Source organism: Chinchilla lanigera, unplaced genomic scaffold (genome assembly GCF_000276665.1).
Source record: "Chinchilla lanigera isolate Chin_1 unplaced genomic scaffold, ChiLan1.0 scaffold00111, whole genome shotgun sequence".
NCBI lineage: Eukaryota > Metazoa > Chordata > Mammalia > Rodentia > Chinchillidae > Chinchilla > Chinchilla lanigera.
The window spans coordinates 4,021,416-4,043,659 of NW_004955512.1; the positions used below are offsets into that span (position 1 = coordinate 4,021,416).

A 22,244-nucleotide genomic window follows, 5' to 3' on the forward strand; every position below is an offset into this window, starting at 1 on the left:
ACTGTGGAGTCAGGGCCTTGCTGATGAAGAATTGCTATACTTTTCTCCCTGATTCAGCATGTGAAAATAAGTTAGAGAAAGTTTGGGTACAGGGGCTGGGGGTGGCCCTGAACAACAGGCATTAAAATTGCAAAACGGGCTGGGGATTTAGCTCAGCGGCACAGTGCCTGCCTCCCAAGCGCAACGTCGTGAGTTCGATTCCCAGTACCGGGAAAATAAATAAATAAATAAATAAAATTGCAAAACATTCAAGCAACAAAAGTAAGAACTTTTTATTTATTGTTATCAATGAGAAGTAAATCAGAACTTTGAAATAAAGACTCCCAGTGCTTTATTTCTGTCTGTGCCCTTTCACATCGCTGTTGCTCTTTATCAGCACAATTGATGATATGTGATAGAATCTATAAGGATACAGTGTCTGAGAAGTCAGTCTGCTCATGTCTTCACTTTCTGTGTGTGAATAACCTTAATCTCTTTAAGATAATATGCTGTATGCATACATTACTGTGTTGAGTATTAAACATGTGGGCTGGAGCTGGGCATGGTGGTATTCTCCTGTAATTCTTGCACTTGGGAAGCTGAGGCAGGAGGATCACCACGAGTTCAAGGACAGCCTGGACTACTTAATGAAACCCTGTAAAAAATTAGAAATAACAAACCAAACAAACTCAAAAACCATGGGAGGTAGAGATTTAAAAGATGCAAACTGTTGAGATTCAAGCACACAATCTCCCACATGAATGGATTAGATTTAAACCCGTCAGCTTACCTTTTAAGGATAAGCTTGTGGTATGCATAGAATCATAAAATACAGGCGCAGGATCAGCTGCCCCAACACTGTCGGCATGGGAGTTGAAACCAGAGCTGGTGACCTCTCTGGCACCACGCAGCTGGCTAGTGGAACACTCCCAACACCACGTAAGCATGGATACAGTTTTCATTTTAGAGCAAAGAACAGCAGAAAAACAGCCTGCTAGAACTCACCGCTCTCCCTCCCTTCCTTAAAGGGAGCAAGTCAAGGAGCCAAGAAAGACAAGAGCTGTGTCAGGGAAAAACGAAGCTTTCTGGTCTGGGTTTTGGAGTGCAGTCAGGGCGGCAGGCCAGCTCTTGAGGTTACTGTGGGCCAAGGAGCAGAGTGAGCTCCCAGGAGCCTCCTGACGCTGGTGTGCTGACCTTGGGTTTGTGGCTCTAGCTGTTCTCTCCCTGCCCATCAGCAGTGGAGAGCTAAGAAAAGGTAAGGTAGTGCAAAAGGCAGAAGAGGTGTTACCCCTCGCTTCACGCACACACAGAAATAAAAGACAACTGCAGTACCAGCTTTGGGGCCCAAATCAGGGTGGCGTGACATGTAGATCAGAGAACATCAAGGCCAAATATCCTGCCAAAGTGAGCGTATCTAGTGCTCAGGAGCCCAGAAACGAGGCATTGCAGGAGTAGAGACACCATAATATGTTCCACATACAAGTGCTAGAGAAGTTAGTTCATCGAATTTAGGGAAGATGAATTTCCACCGCTATGTGGCTTTTTCTTTTTTCCTTTTTTTAAAATTTTGTTTTGTTAGGGGCTGGGGATTTAGCTCAGTGGCAAAAGCGCCTGCCTGGCAAGTGCAAGGTCGTGAGTTCAGTTCCCGGTACTGGAGAAAAACCAAAAAAAAAATTTGTTTTGTTTTCTTACACTTGTACCATTTATTTCTAGGATACCACGTAGCATTTGCCCACATAATAAAAATGCTACAGACATGGCTGGGGATATAGCTCAGTGGTGGAAAGTCCCTAGCATATGCAAGTCCTGAGTTTGATCTCCAGTGCAGATGGCAATCTGTTGGTTTTACTTAGCATACCTTCTTTTGACATCAGTCATTCAGTAGGTTTCAGAAGAACATCTTGGGAACTCTGAGTTTGATAGTACACTCTCAAGCAGAAAGAGAGGCTTGGTTTCTTGCGTCTAGGATTTCAGGTTAATTTTTAGGTAAAACTTGCCTCTTTAAACATGATCTACCATCTATTCAACTGAAGGTTTTATGTAAGAACTTTCTTAAAACCTCAAAGTGACCATGAATAATCCAACAGGAAAATAATTTCCGACAGTGATAATGCTGTCCTGTTCTTTTAACACTCAAAGTCTAGTGGTAGGACTTTGTTTGTAACTCTGTATTGTCTGTATTGTGCTTGTGATATGTTGTAAAATGTTGTATGTCTGTTAATGTTTCCCTCCTTTTATCTTTAAAAAAAAAAAAAAGTCTAGTGGTAGGTTTATTTTATGGTATAGACATTTAGACATCTAGAAAGAGCCTGAAATTTTACGATAATAGTAATAATAACTAATAATTTTTTAAGCATCTACCATGTGCTAGATACTGCATAAAATGGCCTTAAGTCATTTTTCTAAAATTTAGAAATAGGTAAAAGGGGTTCCTGCATGCTCTTTCAGGATTTTCTGATTACCTAGGAGTGTGTACCTTTGTTTGACTTGGTATTTTCCCTTGATTGGATATTTTAAATCTTACGAGGAGGGCTGGGGATTTAGCTCAGCGACAAAGTGCCTGCCTAGCAAGTGCAAGGTCGTGAGTTCGGTTCCTGGTACCGGAGAAAAACAAAAAAACAAACAAACAAATAAATCTTACGAGGGTAAATGTTAACTTGTAGAGACTGATAGCTGAGTTTTCTCAGCCTTAGCATATTGACGTTTGGGCTAAATATCTCTTCTGTGGGTGGCTGTCCTATACATTGAAGAACATTTAGTGTCACCCTGTTCTCTTACTAGCACATGCCAGTTGGCACCCCTCCAGTTGTGACAACTAACTCTCTTCAGACATTGCCAAATGTCCCCAAGGACAAATTAGCCCCACACACACACCTAACTGTTGACACTGACACATATTAAATTGATCCAAATGTAAATGATCTGGTAGAAACAATAACTCTAGAAGTTACTTCTCTTACTCTATCTATACACTAACCAGTGTTACGTCAAATTAACAATCTTCTTCAAGTACTTGGCTCTCAGCCCCCACAAATGCTTCACCATCTCCATTTCTCCTTGAACCAGCTTTACCATCTTGCCAGTTCCCTCATTAATGTGCAAAGTGAACATTTGAGACATGCTTCCTTTATATATATATGAGAATCATATTTTTAACTTTTTGAAAAGTAATATAGACAGTACTTTCCATATTTGATCCTTATAAACTACCATATGATTATGAGGTTTTGAATAGTAAAGTGGGGCCAGGGATATAAATCAATGGCACAGCACCTGCCTAGCAAGTGCAAAGTCATGAGTTCAATTACCAGTACCAAAAAAAAAAAAAAAAAAAAAAAAAAATAGTAGAGTAGCTGCCCAGGGCCACCTGCCTACACATATTGTGGGCAGGTTCAAAACCCGCATTTTCATGGATCAAATGCTGAGCTCTTAACCTTATAGTTAGCCTCATAGTTGAGGCTAATTCCCAGACACTGCGACCAGGTTTTCCGCTGTCACTACATCTGCCTGCAGTTTACCTACACCAGCCAACCGTGGCCCCCTAGTTTGCATACCATTAAGACATGTCGGGGCTGGGGATTTAGCTCAGCGGCAAAGCGCCTGCCTGGCAAAATGCAAGGTCGTGAGTTCGGTTCCTGGTACCAGAGAAAAACCAAAAAAAAAAAAAAAAAAAGACATGTCATGGCTCCAACTCCAGGAACCAAACAGAGAAGCCTTTAAACTTGGAATATTCAGTGCTCACTTTATTATATCCCAGAAGCCATTTGCTGGGAAAGTTGTCACATATGTTGGATAATTTGTATTATTGCTCTATGTAAATCTCAAACAGCACAGAGAGGTAATGTTAGTCCCTGCAGTTGGAGTCCTTGACTCAACTGATATTCAGACATAATTGTAAGTTCTAAGAGCAGTTAGAAGTGAGGTGTGAGGAATAGAGTTGCTGTATACTGCTCAAAAGTCATTTCTTCCCCCAGATACATATAGCAACACGGCATGGTTTGCATCTTTCATGCCACTCGTCCTGCCACATTCCTGAAAACTTGGTCAACCTTCTGAAGTGTTACTGCACTCGATTGCAGCAGAGATGCTGGGATGTTATCTGGGGCACTCGTAGTCAGTGATAGAGGCAGTCTTTTTTGGTTTATTTCAGTATAAATTGAGAACTACATCTCTTTTCCAGTCTAATATACTTTCTTATGTTATCCATTTCTCCTTTCCAGTAGCCTTGCAAGGAGGCTGTCATCAAAAAGGAAAGAACTGTTGTTAGGATATAGTAAGTCTGGGCCTGCATCTGCAGTGCCGCTGTCTTCTGGGGAGTCCTGTGTTGTCTGAAGAGGAGGAATAAGTCAAGCATGGGGTGAGTGGGGCAGTAGTAGCAGTGGCTGGGCATGCTGACAAGTGGGCAGAGAAGTAGGAAATACACGGGACTGAGGAAGAAACCTGAAGTTCTCATCCCAGCTCCCATGCTTACTCCAGGCAGGTCCTGTACCTCTCCAAGCTAAGCAAGCTGAGCTTCCTGCAGAAATGAAATGATTCATTGCTACCTCTGCATTTGATTCAAAAGGTTAATACGTATGAAGCCTGCAGTCAGATGCCGGCACCTGGTGGGTGTGCACTATTATTAGCTCCATCTTTCAATCCCAACCATCTTGACTCCATCCTATGAGCCTAAAACTGTTCTTAAGGTCAAATAACATGTTATAAAACTCAACTGAGGAACTCTAAAGGGCTCTGGATATATTAAAGATGTTAAAAGCTTATTAGATTTAAGCCTATCATTATGGCTAGAGGTAAGTCACTCAGAACCCTTAGGGTTTTAAAAATAATTATTATTCCTCTTCAGAGTTTCTCTTAATGCTCATTTTAATCATTTTCACCTTATAAAAATAATGGGTAACTATGGTAAACATGAAAGCATTCTCTACAAGACCTACAACACTACATACGGGTACTTCTCAGCCTTTATCAGAATAGATCAGCCACCATATGCACACCATCCCCTTCCTCCTGAAAAATACCTTAACCCCAGCCTTACATCCACATCGAGCTGCATCTCCCTTATTCTCTTGGATGCCTCGCTGTGGAAAAACGACCCAACCTATTCTGAGAATGCTCTAGCTCTCCTGTGTGAGGAGCCATATGGCAAAATAATAGTTCCTTCTGTCCAGAGCCAGCACCAGCTTGCCAGCCGTGAGACTGAGTCCAGCCCTGTCACACTGTAGCTGACTGAAGCCCAGCTGACACCTTGATTTCCACTTCATGAGAGACCTTGCAGCAGAATCACCAGTTTAGCCAGCCCCAAATGCTGAGCCCAGAAACTGTACAAGATGACTGTGTTTTAATTATTAAACTTCAGGTAATTTGTTACTTAGCGTTAGATTTAAAATGCATAACCTATACTAAACTGTTGGCCAAAAGGGATCTGAATTGCTTTTCTGCCATGCACAACAAAAGACACTGTAAATAGTATGCCTACTATATCAGAATCACTAGGGGTGAACTATGGGCAACTGTGTTTTTTTTTTTTTTTTTTTTTTAAAGAGAAAAAAACCAACAAAATAACAACAATAAAGACAAAACAATACAAAAACAATAAAAATGATACAGGATTTCAAAACAAGATGATAGGAATTAACAGTGGTTGTTATATTACCTATTGTTATCTTCAACAAAGTTGCTCAGATTACCAGATGTAAGAATGCAGGATTGATCAAACAAGTAAAGACAATGACAAGTAATTAAAAAGAATTAGAAATGATACAGAGCTTCATTAAACAAGATGGTAGGAATTCAGCAGTGGTTGTTATATTGCATATTGTCTTCAAATTGGGCAACTGTGTTCTCAAGAGCTCTAAAGATGATTCTGAGAAATAGCCCATTTATTTTATTTTATGGTACCAGAAATCGAACTCAGGACCTCGCACTTGCCAGGCAGGTGCCATGCCACTGAGCTATACCCCCGGCAACAGCCCCAGTTTAAAAACCTCTGTTTTATTTAAGAATATGGAAGTTTACATGTAATGGTATTTCACTGGTTTCAAATCAGCCAAACTTCCTACAGTGAGAGCATCAGCTTTTAGGGCAGTGAAGCCTCAGCTAAGTTTTCCCAAAATTAGATAAATTTGAGGGCCTTTTTTTCCCTACCTTTTATCTTTTGAAAGATAACAAAGAAAGCTTTTAATTTTCAATACTCATTCACTTTTTTTTAGCCATGGTCTTGCTAAGTTGCCCTGACTGGCCATGAGTTTGTGATCCTCCTGCCTCAGTCTCCTCATAGCTGGGATTAGAGGCATGTACTGCCCATCTGCCTACACTACTCTTGAATTTTAATCTTGGCAGCATTATTTTGGATTAATTTAAAACCAGAGGTGGCCAGGCATGGTAGCTCACGCCTGTAATCCCAGCACTCAGGAGGTTGAGGCAGGAGAATCGCCATGAGTTCAAGGCCAGCCTGGGCTACAAAGTGAGCTCAAAGCCAGCCTGAACTGCATAGCAATACCCTGTCTCAAAAAGACCAAAAAAAAAAAAAATTAAAAATAAAACAGGAGGTGATTTCTATGAAAGAGTCATCGTCCATGAAACAATCTACAGACTGCTACCATCACATTTACACACTCATCCCCCACTCGGACATACTAATTCTTTCACAGACCATACAATAATGTTTTGGGGTTTTTTTGATATAGGGTCTTGCTTTGTATTTCAGTCTGGTCTTAAACTTTCAGTGGTCTTCCTACCTCTGCCTCCCAAGTGCTGGTATTATAGGCATGTGCCACCATACCTGGAAAACATTTTCTAAGTACATGTGAAGGTTTCCTTTTACCCAGAGAAAATGAGGGCAATAAGATGCTGACGCTTCCTTCTAGTCCTTAGTCATAGGTTCAGTCCAAAAATGCCAAGTTTCCAAACCTGGAACTTGGGAACAAGAATAAATGAATGCCTTAGCATTTTTTTCTCTATCTCCTTGTGTACCTTTTCTACAAACATGCAGACAGCTCCTTAGAGCAACTATACATCAGCAGATTAGTGTGGCTTTTAAATCTCATTGGGGAATCTGGGTTACAAAAATCTTTACATCTATAGTGTGTAATACCCTAGTAACCATCTTCGGTTCCTTTCTCTCCCTTCACTCCACTCATGGACACTGCCCCAAAATCTTATTATTTTTATCTCAGAAATCTCATATTCCAACTTTTACCTCTATCCTCGCAGGTTTTGTTTATCCCCAGCTTAGTCAATTCCAGCAGCACCTTCACAGATGGCTTCAGTAAGTTTTCATCTCTTTAGTTCAGTCTGCACACAGCTGCCAGGAGAGGTAGCATTATCAATTGTAAGTTGTATCATGCCACTCCCTTGATTACAAACATGACATTGCTGTCATGCATCCCCTGCCTGTATCCTTCTGCATTATTGTGGCTGAAAATGCATTCCCTCAGTCTTGAGAAAAGATTGGATAAACCCGATTAAGGGAGATTCTCTGAAACAAATGACTGGCACTTTTCCACAGTATCAGGGTCAGAGAAGAGAAAAGAAGGCTGATGCCATTCCCAGACTGGAGAAGCCCAAGGAAAGATGACTTTGGGTTGGATATCAGAACAGTAGAAGGGCATGAGTAGGAAAGTGGTGTGATGTAAATAAATTGTGTAGTTTAGTTAGTGCTGTTGTACCAAGTTCTTGGTTTTGATCGTTATACTATGATTATGCAAAATGTTGGCATTTGAAGGGCTGGGTGAAGAACATAGGAAAACTCTGTATGCCACTCTCGCAACTTTTCTGAAATCTTATATTATTTCAGAAGGTGGATGTGAAAGAGCAGAAATTTTTTTAAAAAGGCAAATACCATTCTATCAAATTCTAACCAACTATCTAGGCTTAGTGGAGAGAGAACAAGAGAGAAGAGAGTCGTACCCTGGGTACCACGAGGCTTTCTAAGGCTTTCTAGCAGCACTCCGAATAGACTACCTCATGAGCACTCCTCCATGCTAAGGAGATTCGGCTCTCCAGAAAGTGCAATGCCTAAATGCAAGCCAGCCATCTGATCTGGCGCCCAGCTGAGGAAATGGAGCTGCTCCAATGCTACAGAAAAAACTGATTGTGTGGATTTATTGATGTGGCAGAGACAGACTTCCAGTTTCCATCTGCCCCTTCTTCTACAGCAGTTCGGAACACTGTCTTGCTAAAAGAAATTCCAGTGTTTGTTTATTTGGAAAAGTGTGTACCGTAGTGACGGAAAGCAGATCTTTGCTGTCCACCATACAGAAGAGAATCAAATCTAGCCGTGATCTCGAGCTCATTATCCGTCATGAGACCAAGTCACCTTGCCTGGAAAAGAAATAATGATAAACTTCCTTTGTAAAGTTGCTGTTGATTACATGTTTAAACTGCACAAATGCTTAACATTTAGCATATGAATCTGGCACAAATATGAATTTAGCATAAGACTCATGATGATTCAATTTTAGTGTTTATTATTTAAAGCTGTAGAGGAACAGTCTAAAATCTGCAGCAGTGAAAGGTCAGCAGCGTGGCCGTGAAGGACAAGTGTCCGTCATTTGCAGTCTTTTTGGCTATTGTAATTGTGTGCTACATTAATATAGTAGTCCCTTTTGTGAGCTGTGAACTGTCCGCTTTCTCTTTCCCCATTTCAGACTTTTGTTTTTTGCTCTTTCTCACGTTACATACGTTCTCGCCACCAAATCATGCAATCTCTAGCTCCCTGAAGTGAGGAAGAATGTGGGCTTCTGATCTAGTAGCGGAGAGGACGCTGGAAAGGGAAGAGGAACCTCTTTACCTGAGCACTAAAGCAGACCTCATCCCACGTCACCACTTGGTGTTTTTTTATCTTGTCTTTTTTCCCTTTTATCCATAGATAGTTGATAGTTTTAATTACTAAGATTAGATAGATAGATAGATAGATAGATAGATAGATAGATAAGGTTTTGTTTTTATTTTTGCAGGACCAGGGATTGAGCCCAAGACCTATATACCTTCACATTGAACTAAATCCCCAGTCCTTTTTAATTTTTTATTTTTTTGAAACAGGGTCTCACCAAGTCACTTAATTGTCCAGACTGGGCTTGAACTTGCAATCCTCCTGTCTCAGCCTCCTAGAGTGCTGAGTTTGCAGGTGTGTGCCACTGTGATTGGCTGGTATACTTTTATTCTTCAGTAGCTAGAAATTACAAAAATTTCAACTGTATCCAAGCACTGTTGTACTTTATTTCTTTGTTTTTGGTACTGTGGCTCAAGCTCAGGGTACTACCATTGAGCTATGTCTGCAGCCTCCTTTTGTTTTTGTCTTTTTTTTTTTTTAATTTCGAGACAGGGTGTCACTGAGTTGCCCAATGGGACTTGATCTTGCCACAGACAAAATCTCACTATGTAGAGATCCTTTGCATCAGCCACCAAAGTGCTGGAATTACAGGCATGAGCCACCACACCTGGTTTCAGGCATCATTTCAAAAGGTGCCTTAGAAGACAGAGGACATTTACATCTACAAATGCGTATTTCCAATCAGTAAGTGAAAAACTGTGGCATAATTGCCAAGTAATACTGGATTGTATAGACTGAGTGTGAATTAGGGTATTAGTAAATATATTTCTGATTGGAGAAAAAAAGTAAAACATCCTATTTACAATCGTTAACAAGATATTGTGTGACAAATCATGACTGTTGGACTTCTGTATGCTTATTAAACATTTAATAACTTTATTTGAGGCCAGGCATGGTGGTGCACATCTATAATCCCAGCACTCAGAAAGCTGAAGCAGGAGGATCACTGTGAGTTCAAGGCCAGCTGAGGCTACAAAGTGAGTTCAAGCCAGCCTGAACTGCATGCTGAAACCCTATCTCAAAAAGACAAATACATACATACATACATAAAAAATAACTTTATTTGAATCACATATGCTATGGAGGTGGGGTCCATAATCTTTCAGTACTTAGAACCTCTAGGATCTTAATCCATCTGCTAAATGTAATAGAAATTTGAGGATAAAAGCATAGGGTCATGTGGCAGAAGGCACTGGGAGAAGAAAAAAACCCTCCTTCTAAATTTCCATTAAGAATGCGTTTGTAATTCTTGCTACAAATGTGGGCATCCTTTTTTCTTCTTCTCTTTAGTCATTCCCTGTATCCAACTGTGTCTTTCTTTTGAAAATATTACCTGGATTTCAGCCATAAAGCTTTCATTTTACCACTACTATCTAGCATAAGTCTTTATGATGCCTTTTCTGGATTACTCAAACAATCTCCCCCTCTGGGGTTCCCAATGGTTTATGTCCCGGCTTTTGTCTGATACGTTGTTCCATAGCACTACTTTCATCCTATCGCTGTAGTGGTTCAGAATCGAAAACAAATCACTGTTGCTTAGTGACTCACTCATATTCTTTAGTCTGACTTTAAAAGTTCCTCATCTTGTGTACCATCTGAATTACTGAAATGTTTTCTCTTATTTCTTCATACAACTTAAAATCAGACTGGTGTTCGCCTTCCTCTCTACCTTGTTCACATTGTTAGTCCCCTCAGGATTCCAACGACTGTTGTATTTTCTGTCTGGAATCACTGTTGTCTTTTAATAATTGCTATGGCTTGGGTGTTTCCTTCAGACCCATGTTTAATTGCCAAGGTGAAAACGATATTCCAAGAGTTGACCTTTAAGTGATGAGGTCAAGAGGTTTCTGCCTTCATGAATGGATTAATTTTATCGAAGGAGTGAGTTGGTTATGTTGGGACTGGGTTAGTCACCATAGGAGTGACAAAAAGGGGCATCCAGCCCCTGCCCCTTCTCTTTCGGCCTCATCTGTGTTCCTTTACCATCCACTGTCTGATGACCCAATACAAGGGCCCTCACCAGGTCCTGGCGCCGTGCTTTTGGAGTTTCCAACCTCCAGAGCTATGAGCCAAACACGCTTGGTTCATAGATTTGGATGTGGGTAACTGAGTACTAGTTTTAGGGTGGTCTGTGACCCAAACCTGACCAGGCCCTTCCCCTGAACCACAACCCATTAGCTGCAGCAGTTTCCATTGGGAGTAGCCACATGACTCCGGCTACTCGAATCAGAGCCCTGCCCAGACTCTTTATTAGAACTTTTAAAAAAGAACAGTGCTTGACAAATCTAAGAAACAGCAAGTGACAGATTCCACTAGTGATTCCTGTCCCTAGACCTATCTATAGCTGACCTTTCTGACAATAAAAAATAAGTCTTCCTTCCAATCCCTTTGATGTAACCAACTAAAATGGGCTCACAGGTCATCCTGTCCCTGCTTTGCTCCTTCAAGTTCATTCATTCTCAGAGCTCTAGCTCTCCTTCTGCTCTCAGATTGTTCTTCCCTTCACTCCCAGTATTACCTTTACCCACTCCACACTGTTTTAACATCAGCGCAGTTGTTTAATGTTATGGTTCTGCCTCTCCAGTGCACCATATGTTTTCTGAGGGCTTAGACTGTGAAATATATTTCTCTTGGGTTCATAACACTTACAAAATTTTCTACTTAAAATACAGATTGACGAATTCTTAGTTAAACTACTTTGCTTTAAGACATCAGTGGTTAGAATCTCAAAACTACAGGAAAACTGGGCCAGTCGTTGCTAGTCGGGGCCCAGATATTTGGCTAACTCTGTTCCCGTCTTTCTAATTTCAGAGCAAATATGTCAAGGGGGAAGGGGGAAAATGACATGAGCGGCTGTGATATGAAGTCTTCCTTTGTGTTGCCTCCTAAAGATAACTGTTTGGGCCTTCGGGGGGCACAGTGACAACTTCTTGTTTTCCAATGTAGTTTTTTGGTGTTGTTTTTTTTTTTAATTAAGTATGGAGAGGCCAACAGATCAGGAGAATAGCCATAGGAAAGGGATTATTACTCGCATTTCCCATGAGGAAGAGACACGCCACAGAGGTCCGAATAAGGAATCACCAGTGTCTGACAAGAGAAGGGGTGATGGGGAGAAGCATGAACTTGAGCCTCTCTCATGGTCTCCACAGCGACGGCAAAGCAAGGCAGGGTAGGCAGACTTAGGATTGGTTAGTTTAATAATCTCACTTGAGTCTGGGTGTAGGGGCAGTCCTGTGTTGTCTAGTACATGGCCTTGTATTGATCTGCACAGGGGGTGGGGGATATTGGCTTGTGTGTGAGGTCCATAATGGAGGTGGTTGGGGGATTTGGGCTTGCATATGAAAGGGACAGAAAGTTGTGTAGGGTTAGAGTTAGGATAGATGGCTTTAAAAGGGTCAGTCTAACCTGGTCAGTGAATCCCCAGCTGCGAGAGCATCCTGAACATAGAAACTATGGCTAATATACTCTCCCCGCACCTGCCCTATGCTCAGAACCAACTGAGCAATACGACGGAGAAGAGGCAGATGGTAGTCAAAATGTTCTCCCACTTACTGAGAAAGCCTATATTGGAAGAGACATTTTTTCATTTTCTGTGACACAGGGTCTCACTATGTAATTCAAGCTGGATATGAACTCATTACATAGCCCTGGTGGCCTCAAACTCCTGACAATCCTCCTACTTCAGCCTCCCAAGGGCTGGAATTACAGGCATGCACCACCATGGCCGGTGGAAGAGATATCTTGATGCAAGAGTCAAATGGGCCCCCTAACTCTATCCAGAAATGGTCATCCCTATGTAGTCATTTGCAGCTTTAGGCAAGGACCACTTTTTCTTTTTCTTTTCCTTTTCCTTCTTTTTTTTTTTTTTTTTGGTACTGGAATCAAACTCAGGACTTTGTGCTTGCCAGGCAGGCGCTTGTACTGCTGAGCTATATCCCTGGCCCAGGACCAGTTTTTCAACTGGGAAGGATTTTATGGCATGAGTAACAGAAGAAAGTGGGCTTGCTGCAAGTTTAATACCAAGAAGAAAAGCTAGGCTGAGGCACTGAGCCAAGCACATCCAGTTTATTCTTGCTGAATGTACCAATCACGCAACACACTTGATTTTTCTAGGCAGAGTGAGGAAAGAATATGTCAAGGGGCACTGTGTGACTGAACTCCATTTTTTTTCTTTTTGGTCCTAAGGATGGAATAGATGGCCTTTGCACTAAAGCTGCATCCCCTGCCTTACCCCCCTCCCCCACCCTTACCCCAAGACAGTGTCTTGTTAATTTACCCAGGCTGCGCTTGAATTTTGATTGTGTTGCCTCAGCCTCTTAGAGTGCTGGGATGAGCCCACTTTTTAAGGATGGAAGTATCAAGCGTGGGAAAGACGTATCACCACCCTCACAACAAAAAAAATCATTCTTCTGAAGACTTTTGGAAGATAATGAAATTCTGTCACTTTCTAGTCATAATTCGAGCTTCGGTTTTTACATTTTAAATCCAGAGTTTCAGCTATTTGATGTTCAAAAGAAAAGAGATAATTTAAGCTACTTACAAGTCTTTAGGTGGCTGTCTAAGTTATAAAATTTGGGTAAGCTTTCAGACCCTCTGGTATACAAGAAATACCTTGCTTATGGCTCTTCGTTATATATTCTCCATCTCCACTGTCTCTGAGAGTCAGAATAAGAGCCAGTAGACCCAGACACTGCGGAATTATTACCAGGTACATACTTAACAAAGAGAGACCTAGAGATGGTCTTTGAGGCCTAGAAGGGCCTCAAAGTGGTATGGAAACAAAAGGAAAGTGATGTACAGCTTACATCTTTGTTGTTCTCTTAGTTACCTTCTGGTAACTGGGACAAAATCCCCAGTGCCTACAGCTTACTGGAAAGTTTCCTTTGGTCCATGGTGTTTGGAGGATTCAGTCCCTGGTCAGCTGGCTCCAGGGCAGAGAGGGCACTGTGGAAAAGGTCTAGTGAAGCACAGCTGCTCCTCTCATGGAGGCTGGGAAGCAGAGAGTGGAGGGAGGGAGGAGCCAGGGAGAGAGACAGACCTCTCCGGTCACACCACAGTGACTCACCCACCTCCTAATAGCACCATCAGCTCCGCACTCTTCAGTGGGTGAATCCACTCATAAATGTAGCGCCCATGATCAGTCACCTTCCACATGCCCACCACTGAACACATGAGTCTTCTAGGGCACATTCTAGGTCTGAACCATAACAATGGCCGACACTTATTTATCCATATCAGGGTTAGCAAATTATGTTCCATTGGCCAGTGACCTGTTTTTAAATAAAGCTCTACTGAAACAAAGTCACATCTACTCTTTTATGTGTTCTCTGTGACTGTTTGCATGTTAGACCACCAGAGTTGAATAACTGTGAGAGAATTCACGGCCTACTTGTGACCATATTGCCCGCCAGCCTCAGCTCTTTGTAGTTTTCTTATGTGTTTCCAGACATCTACAATGTGGCAAACACAGTGATAGGAACAGGGCCGGGCCAGGCCTGAACTGAGCTCACATTCTGCTGGGGAACAGAGACTTGAGCAAACAATATGAGAATCTCAGTAACAGAAGGAAGAAAGCTGTGAGTTTGTAGAGAGAAGAGTGACTCTTTAAGGGGACTGAGGTGAGAGATGAAGAAGGCATCATGGGATAAGACTGAAAGAGGCCTGGGGCCCCCTGGAGAGAACCTTTACACTTATCTAATAGGAAATGGGACACCGTGAAAGGTTTGAATCCATAGAGTAACACAATCATTTTACACTTGACAGGATATTTGTTAAACAAAGAATTATAGGAAGTCTCATGTGCCACTTGAGGGAATTCTGAAGGCTGGGAAGTAAATTAGGAGTGTATCAATAGGCCTGATTGTTGGTCTAGGTCAAGCCCTGTCCCAAATAATTTTTTTGTAATCCTGTTGATTAACAAGCAAAGTGCATACCAGGTTTCATTGACAGAAAGCATAGAGTACATTAAAACTGAAGCCAAACATTAATATACGTATTTAGCTATTAATGCTTACAGTGTGGGTGTACATTAAATCAGAGAGCATGCTGTCCTTCCTACTTTATTTTTTCTGCCCTTTTCCTTTGGTTTAAGCATAAAGATAAAGTTATCAGTGGTCTTTCTACTAGCAAACTTCCCCACTCCCACCCCCATTGTTCACCTTTCTTCTTTGTATTTTTTTAAAGAGAAAAAATAGCAACAACAAAGACAAAGCACACCATAAAAACAATAAAAATGATACAGAATTTCAAAACAAGATGATAGGAATTAGCAACGGTTTTTATATTTCATATAGTTATTTTCAACAAAGTTGGTCAGATTACCAGATGTAAGAATGCAAGATTGACAATTAAAGAGAATAAGAAGCAATTTTAAAAAATTAGAAACTTTGCAGAACTTCACTAAAGAAGATGGTGGGAATTCAACAATGGTTGGTATATTGCATGTTGTTGTCTTCAAATTAGTTGTTCAGATTACCAGATATAAGCATGCAAAATTGGTCAAGAGAAAAAATTTAAGCATTAACCCTTCCTTTCAATAAACCGATAGACATCAGCAGTACAATTATTCCAGCTATCCTTGTATGTCCATATATATTTTTCCCTTCTTTCTTTCTTTTCTCCTTTCCCCTCATCCCAGTTGTTCTTTCTGTTTGAGTAATTTCTTTCCCTTTCATAAAATCTATTGTACATTTGTGTTTTATTTACTCTTTCAAGTTCTTATACTAGGGAGAAAATACAGTGTTTACACATGCAAGTCTGATTTATTTCATTTATGAGAATGGTCTCTAGTTCTGTCCATTTACCTACAAAAGCCTCAAGTTTATCTTTTTTTTTTTACAGCTGAATAATACTCCACTGTATAAAAAGATCACATCTTTTTTATCCATTCCTCCATTGATGGGCATTTGGGTTCTTTCCAAGATTTAGCTATTACAAATTGCAGTGCTGAAAACATGGATGCACATATATAGCTGTGGTATGATATTTTCAGTTTTTCTGGAAAAATACCCAGAAGAGAAATAGCTGGGTTAAGTGGGATCTCTAATCCTACCTTTGTGAGGACTCTCCACACTGACTTCTACAGTGGTTTCACCAGTGTACACTCCCACCAATGGTGGAGAAGAGTTCCTTTTTTTCCCACAGCCCCTCCAGCATTTGTTATTGATTGATTTCTTGGTGATAACCATTCTTTCTGGGGTGAGATGGAATCTCAGTGTTGTTTTCATTTCTCAAATGACTAATGATGTTTAACATTTTTTTCATATATTTATTTGCTGTTTGTATTACTTCATCTGAGAAGGGTATGTTCATCTTAGATGCCCATTTTTGGATTGGATGTTTGAAATTTGGGGACCTGATTTTTTAAAATTCTTTATTGCTCTAGATAGAAATCCGTTGTCTAAGGGCCAGTTGATTAAAATTTTTTCCTAATTTGTGGATTTACTTTTTATCCTGTTAGTGATTTCTTTTGATGTGCAAAAACTTTTCAATAAGATGAGATCCCAGTTGTTGATTCTTTGAAGTATTTCTCATGTAGTTTGGTTTTTGTTCACTAACTCTCTGCCTACCCCTATGTCTTTTTTTTTCTTTTTTTGGTTTTTCTCCGGTACCGGGAACCGAACTCATGACCTTGTGCTTGCCAGGCAGGCGCTTTGCCGCTGAGCTAAATCCCCAGCCCCTCTACCCATATGTCTTCAAGATTTTTATCTACTTTCTCTTCCAGTAGATTTAGTGTTTCTGTTTTAATATTTAGATCTTTGATCCATTTTGACTTCAGTGCATGGTGATAGACATGAGTCTAGTTTTAGTGTTTGGCATGTGGAGAGCCAGTTTTTCCAGCACCATTTATTAAAGAGGCTTTCTTTCTTCCATTGAACATGTTTGGTCCTTTTGTCAAAGATAAAGTGGCTGAGTGTGTTTGTAGTTGTATCCGCATCTTTTAATCCTCAGGTGTGTTTTTTGCCAGTACCATGCTGATTTTATCACAATAGCTTTGCATTATAATTTCAAGTCTGGGACTGTGATATCTCCCGCCTTTCCTTTGTTGTCCAGGATTGCTTTTGCTATTCTAGGCCTCTTCAGGTTCCAGATGAATTTTAGGAATGTTTCCCCTAGATCTGTGAGGTATACTAATGGTATTTTAATTGCAGTTACACTGAATCTGTACAACAATTTTGGGAATATGTCCATTTTCACAATGTTGGTTCTTCCTATCCATGAGCAAGGAATATCTTTCCATTTTCTGAAATCCTCTTCATTCTCTTTTGTCAGAGTACTATAATTTTTACTGTATCGATCTTTTACTTCCTTTGTTAGATTGATTCCTATGTATTTCATTTTGGTTGACAGTTAAAGAGAATAAGAAGTAATTTTTAAAAATTGGAAACTTTACATGAGTGCATGAGGTACTCACATTGTACTAAACTAAAGTCAAAATGGATCAAGGAAGACTTCCAGAATTACTTCAGCAAGTTTCTTGCTGTTTCTTTATGTTTAAAGATTTACAGGCCTGTGCCACTAGCTCAGCATAGCTGTGTGATTCTAAGTCTTTAAATCAGAAAAAGTGGCCAGGGGTGGTGGTGAATGCCTGTAATCCCAGCACTCGAGAGGCTAATGCAGGAGCACTGATGCAAGTTTGAGGCCAGCCTGGGCTATAAAGTGAGCTCAAGTCCAGCCTGAACTGCATAGCAAGACCCTGTCTCAAACAAACAAAAAATAAATAAAATAAATTTTAAAAGTACACAAAGATAATGATACAATCATAAGTACTGAATTATATACAATGACATATTATAATGCTTAGTGTACTGCCTGGCACTTATACATTTATTCATTCATTCATTCCATGAAATGCTTATAGAAATTTTCACATGCCAGACACTCGTAGATGTGGGGGATACAGGCATGAACAGAACAGATATGCTTCCCACCCTCAGGACAAACACACACAGAATAAGTAGGCAAAGCATTTAGTTGAAAGGTAATCCAACATAATATATAATTACAAACCTTCAATGAGGTATCTCCCTGGGGAATGTAAGGCTAATAAAAATATCATAGGGCTAATAAATGCATTGAACTTCACATTTCACAGCTTTCATTTACAAACATTTCTTGATTATAAAACATCTTTGAGAATATGAGGTGGTAACTACGTTGGTATGACTGGGAAAATGAGAGGATTTTTTTGTTACTGTCTTCCTCCTTCAGTGGAAAAACTATTTGAGAGACTTCCCAGTCATACACTCAAGTATGGAGTTTCCTTCTTGTGAATCCATCATGTTTATCACTCATGCACCTGCCGGAAAGATTAGCCTTGGAAGTGAGATCTAGAAAAAACTCTGTTGGACACCAAGGTGGTTTAGAAAACAATTTAATAGGCAAATTAGGAGGAGAAAATAACCAACTAAATACAGAAAATTGTACAGATAAATGTTGCCAAGAGGACATTTTTCTGAAGAAAAGACTTCTGGAATCAAAGAATATTATCTGCTAAATTGTCTTTGAATCATAGAGCCAGAAGAATAGTCCTGCTGCTTCATTGTATAGAAGAGGAAACTGACTCTAAGTAGATGAAATGATCCACTCAAGGTCATGAGACTTGGTGTGCCACTTGTCAACATCGTAAGTCAAATCGGCTGTTCTTACTCTTATACTGAATTGTTCCTTTGATCTTGGACTATCTACCAGCATAGACTGCAGTGCTAATTACGGACACATTGGCAGTCACTCCAGCACTTACTGTGGGTTATCTCACTGAGCACTCTTTCTGCTTTTCTAGCATGCTTTCCTCTGCTTTAGGAGTTAGGAAGCTAAAAACTCCATCCTCAGACTCCCGCATGCAGATCTGTCTGGAAGAGGTGAGCGCAGTATGTGTGGCAGTGGATATGGAAACTGGATCCTGTGCAGAAGCATTTGGTCTTCTAGGGTCGTTATGACTCAGGCTTTATTGTCTGGGCTTCAGCCATCTAAAGAATGCATGGTGGGCAGTGGTTGCATTGGTGTCTATTAAAACAATTTCCTATGAAACACATACGGCTGTATTGTTCCTGAGTGGAATTTAGCTTGGTTTGTAGGTCTTCCTGGAAATTTTTTGTACCTAACTTCCTATAATAAATCATTTTTTTACCTAATGTGGATTCTGTTCTCTGCAGCTACAAGTCATGAACTAGGTTACATAGCTTCCAAAAGAATCTTAGTGATAAAGTCCTTTAGTAAATTCACTATTAAGAACGTTGAAATTAAGCAAACTGAACAGCATGGATTAATATTTTGTATACAAGGAGTTGTGGAAGGTATAAAAAATATTTGATTCTTGCCCTTTAGACAGTAAGTAAGACATACAGTCTTTGCCTATTAAGCAATACCATGCTGGATAATACTAAGTATTTCAAAAGAATGGCCAATATGGTTAAGGAAGCTGGGATATACATGAAAAAAAAGATGTTTTCTAATAAAAGATAAACTGTAATATGTTCACCCAAGGAATACCTAATACTATGAAAGTGAACAAACTAGCAATTTAAAACTATATGGTGAATCTTTAATACATACCAAGTAAAAGAAACAAGATAAAACATTGTGAGCAAACAGCTAAACCCAAAATGTGGGACATTCTGCAGTCAGATCTAATTTTTTAAAAAGAAAATACTAATGACTTGATAAAAAGGCAGAGAGAAACAGGATTTGATAAAGATTAAAATATATTGGTGGCATAATCTGATTTTTTAGAAAAAGTCATCTTTGAAACAGGGAAATCTGAATAAGAACTGGATCTTAGATGATACTAAGAATACTAATTTTATCAATAGAGATAAAAATGGCAAAGAGGTCATTTTAAGAGTCTTAGAGATGTCCACTGAGGGTTCCTTACATTATTGTTTCTAATTTTCTATGCAATTTTCCATAACTCAAACATCTTTTCTTAAAAATGAGAAAAATATTTAGTTTACTTAGAAATTTCTCCTGGGTTCAAATGTGAAAATGTATCTATCTATAGGAATAAAGTAGAAGTTACAAATTTATGTGTCACTTAAACACATTCATGTGTCTACCATTGACTGGTAAAGTACTTACCTTTGCCAAGGCCCTGTTTCAATCCCCAGCCACAAAACCAACTAAACAAGCCAGCAGTGGTGAGGGGCATGGTGGCGTGTGCCTATAATGCCAACACTTGGGAAGCTGAGGCAGGAGGATTGTTGTAAGTTCGAGGCCAGCCTGGGCTACAAAGTGAGCTCAAGGCCTTCCTGAACTGCACAGCAAGACCCTGTCTCAAAAAGACAAAAACAAAAAAAATTAAAAACCAAAAACAAATGAACAAGCCAGCTGTGGTGACATACTCCTATAATCTCTGGAGGCTGATGCAGGAGGATCACTGCAAGTTCAAGGACAGCCTGGACTACATAGTGAGTTCACCAGCCTAAACTACATAGTAAGACCTTTTCTCAAAAAAACCAAAAACCAAACGGACAAAAAAAAAAAAAAAATCAGCTTTTCTATCATGAGGCAATTCTAGATTCATATGCAATTGTAACAAATAATTCAGAGAGATCCCTTATACCCTTCACCCAGTTTTGCCCAATGGCAATATCTTGTAGAACAGTTACAGGCTCACAATTGGTAAACTGACATTAATATAACCCATCAACCTTATCTAGAGTCTGCCAGCTTGATCTGCATTCATTTGTGTGTGCATGGGCATGTATAGTAATTTCTATGCAATTGCACCTTGTGTGGTCATACAAATGTATAACCACTACCATAGTCAAGGCAAGCAGGCTAGATGTGGTGGCACACACCTGTAATCCCAGTGCTTTGGGAGGCTGAGGCAGGAGGATCATGCATTCAAGGCTAGCCTGGGCACCTTAGTGGGGAGTAGCTGTAGTTCAGTATAAAAGCCTGGGGTCAATCTCTAGTAACACCACACACACACACACACACACACACACACACACACACACACACAGGGCAGAGCAGTCTTACTAATAGGAATCTCTGAGCTACCCTTTCCTAGTCACAGTATCATCGTTTTGCCCCACAACCCCTACCCACAGCTACTAATGTGCTGTCTCTATAGCTCTGTCATTTTAAGCTGCTATATAAATGCTACCATATAGAGTATATAACCCCTTGAGAGTGCCTTTTTTATTTTTACTCAGCATAATTTCCTTGAGCTTTATGTACTATTGCATATATCAATAGTTCATGCCCTTCTGTTGTTCTTTTGTGGTGCTGGGGATTGATTCATTCCTTTTTATTTATTTTAACTTTTTTCTAATTACTGTTATTATTGTGGCATTGGAAATTGAAGACAGGGCCTTCACATTAAGCTACATCCCTAGTCCTACGTTATTTTTAAATTTTGAGACAGGATCTCGCTAAATTGTACATACTGGGCTCAAACTTGGCAGTCCTCTTGCCTCAGCCTCCCAAGCTACTTGGTGTGTGCCACCACGGCCAGCATTCATTCCTTTGTATTGAGTAGTGTACTGTTCACCTGCTTAAGAATATGTGGATTGTTTTCAGTTCCTGGCTTTTGTTTTGTGCACACATATGCACATGTTTCTCTGGGATGAATGTCTAAGAGTGCAGTTGTTAGGTTGTATGGTAAGTGCATGTCCAGTTTCGTAAGAAACCACTAGTCTTTGCAGGACCGTTTAAATATGATTACATATATTTTTCAACACTTTGTGGAATAAGACAATCTTTCCTCTTTACTATTACTTTATGATGGCTTTGCTAAGCGGTGAGTTAAATTGAATGAAATGAGTTACTGTCTAAGAATAACGTTACATACAGGTAGGGCAGCCCTGTTAACACTGAGCCCAGAGACATGGGGCAAAAAAAGGAACTAGTGCAGGGAAAAGAGGACGGGGTTGGTCAGGCCGGGACTGCCGAAGTTCAGTGTTACATGCTGGCGGGTGTTTTGGTGTTTCCGAGCAAGGGTGCCATCACCAGTTAGGGCGAGATTAGCACTTTTGCGTATGTTTATTTTTTGTTGTTTTCTTTTCGTTTTGAGGTGGGTTTTGCGACGTCGCCTAGGGGTGGCCCCAACTTGCGATCTTCCCGCCTCAGCTTCCGGAACAGTTGTGATTACAAGCGCAGGACACCGCATCAAGCCTCGATCAGGACTTTTCGCAGATCCCTAGACGCTGGAAAGACGATTGTGCGTCCCCCTTCCCTATGTAATTAATAGTTACTCATTTAGGAAGTGAACTGAGACTTCGGACTGCCTGAAATTACAGATCCCAAGCAATCCACCAGTGCCGAATTTCTCCCCCTTTCCCTCCCTTCCCAGCTCCCTCGCTGCCCTCTGCGCGCCGGGCCCGGAACTCCGCGCCGCGCCCTGCCCGCCGCACTTTACGCTGGAGGCCACAGGTGCCAGCGGCGCAGGCCCCGCCCCGCCTCATGGAGCCCCGCCCCGCTCGCACCT

The 22,244-nt window shown here is 40.6% G+C and overlaps 1 protein-coding gene across 2 annotated transcripts in view; it reads left to right on the forward strand.

Annotated features, from left to right (window-relative positions):
• The window catches only part of Nmrk1 (nicotinamide riboside kinase 1), a 52,629-nt gene extending 30,710 nt beyond the window's left edge, over positions 1 to 21,919 (forward strand). The window contains exons 7-10 of one of the 2 annotated variants that reach the window (XR_001231724.1): positions 4,200 to 4,336; positions 4,456 to 4,583; positions 18,327 to 18,436; positions 21,831 to 21,919. The gene's annotated coding sequence lies outside the window, so the exon portion shown is untranslated. Of the gene's footprint in view, positions 1 to 4,199; positions 4,337 to 4,455; positions 4,584 to 18,326; positions 18,932 to 21,830 lie in introns of those variants that run through there. The other variant, XR_001231723.1, reaches the window with a different exon arrangement.
• Positions 21,920 to 22,244: the final 325 nt, after the last annotated feature.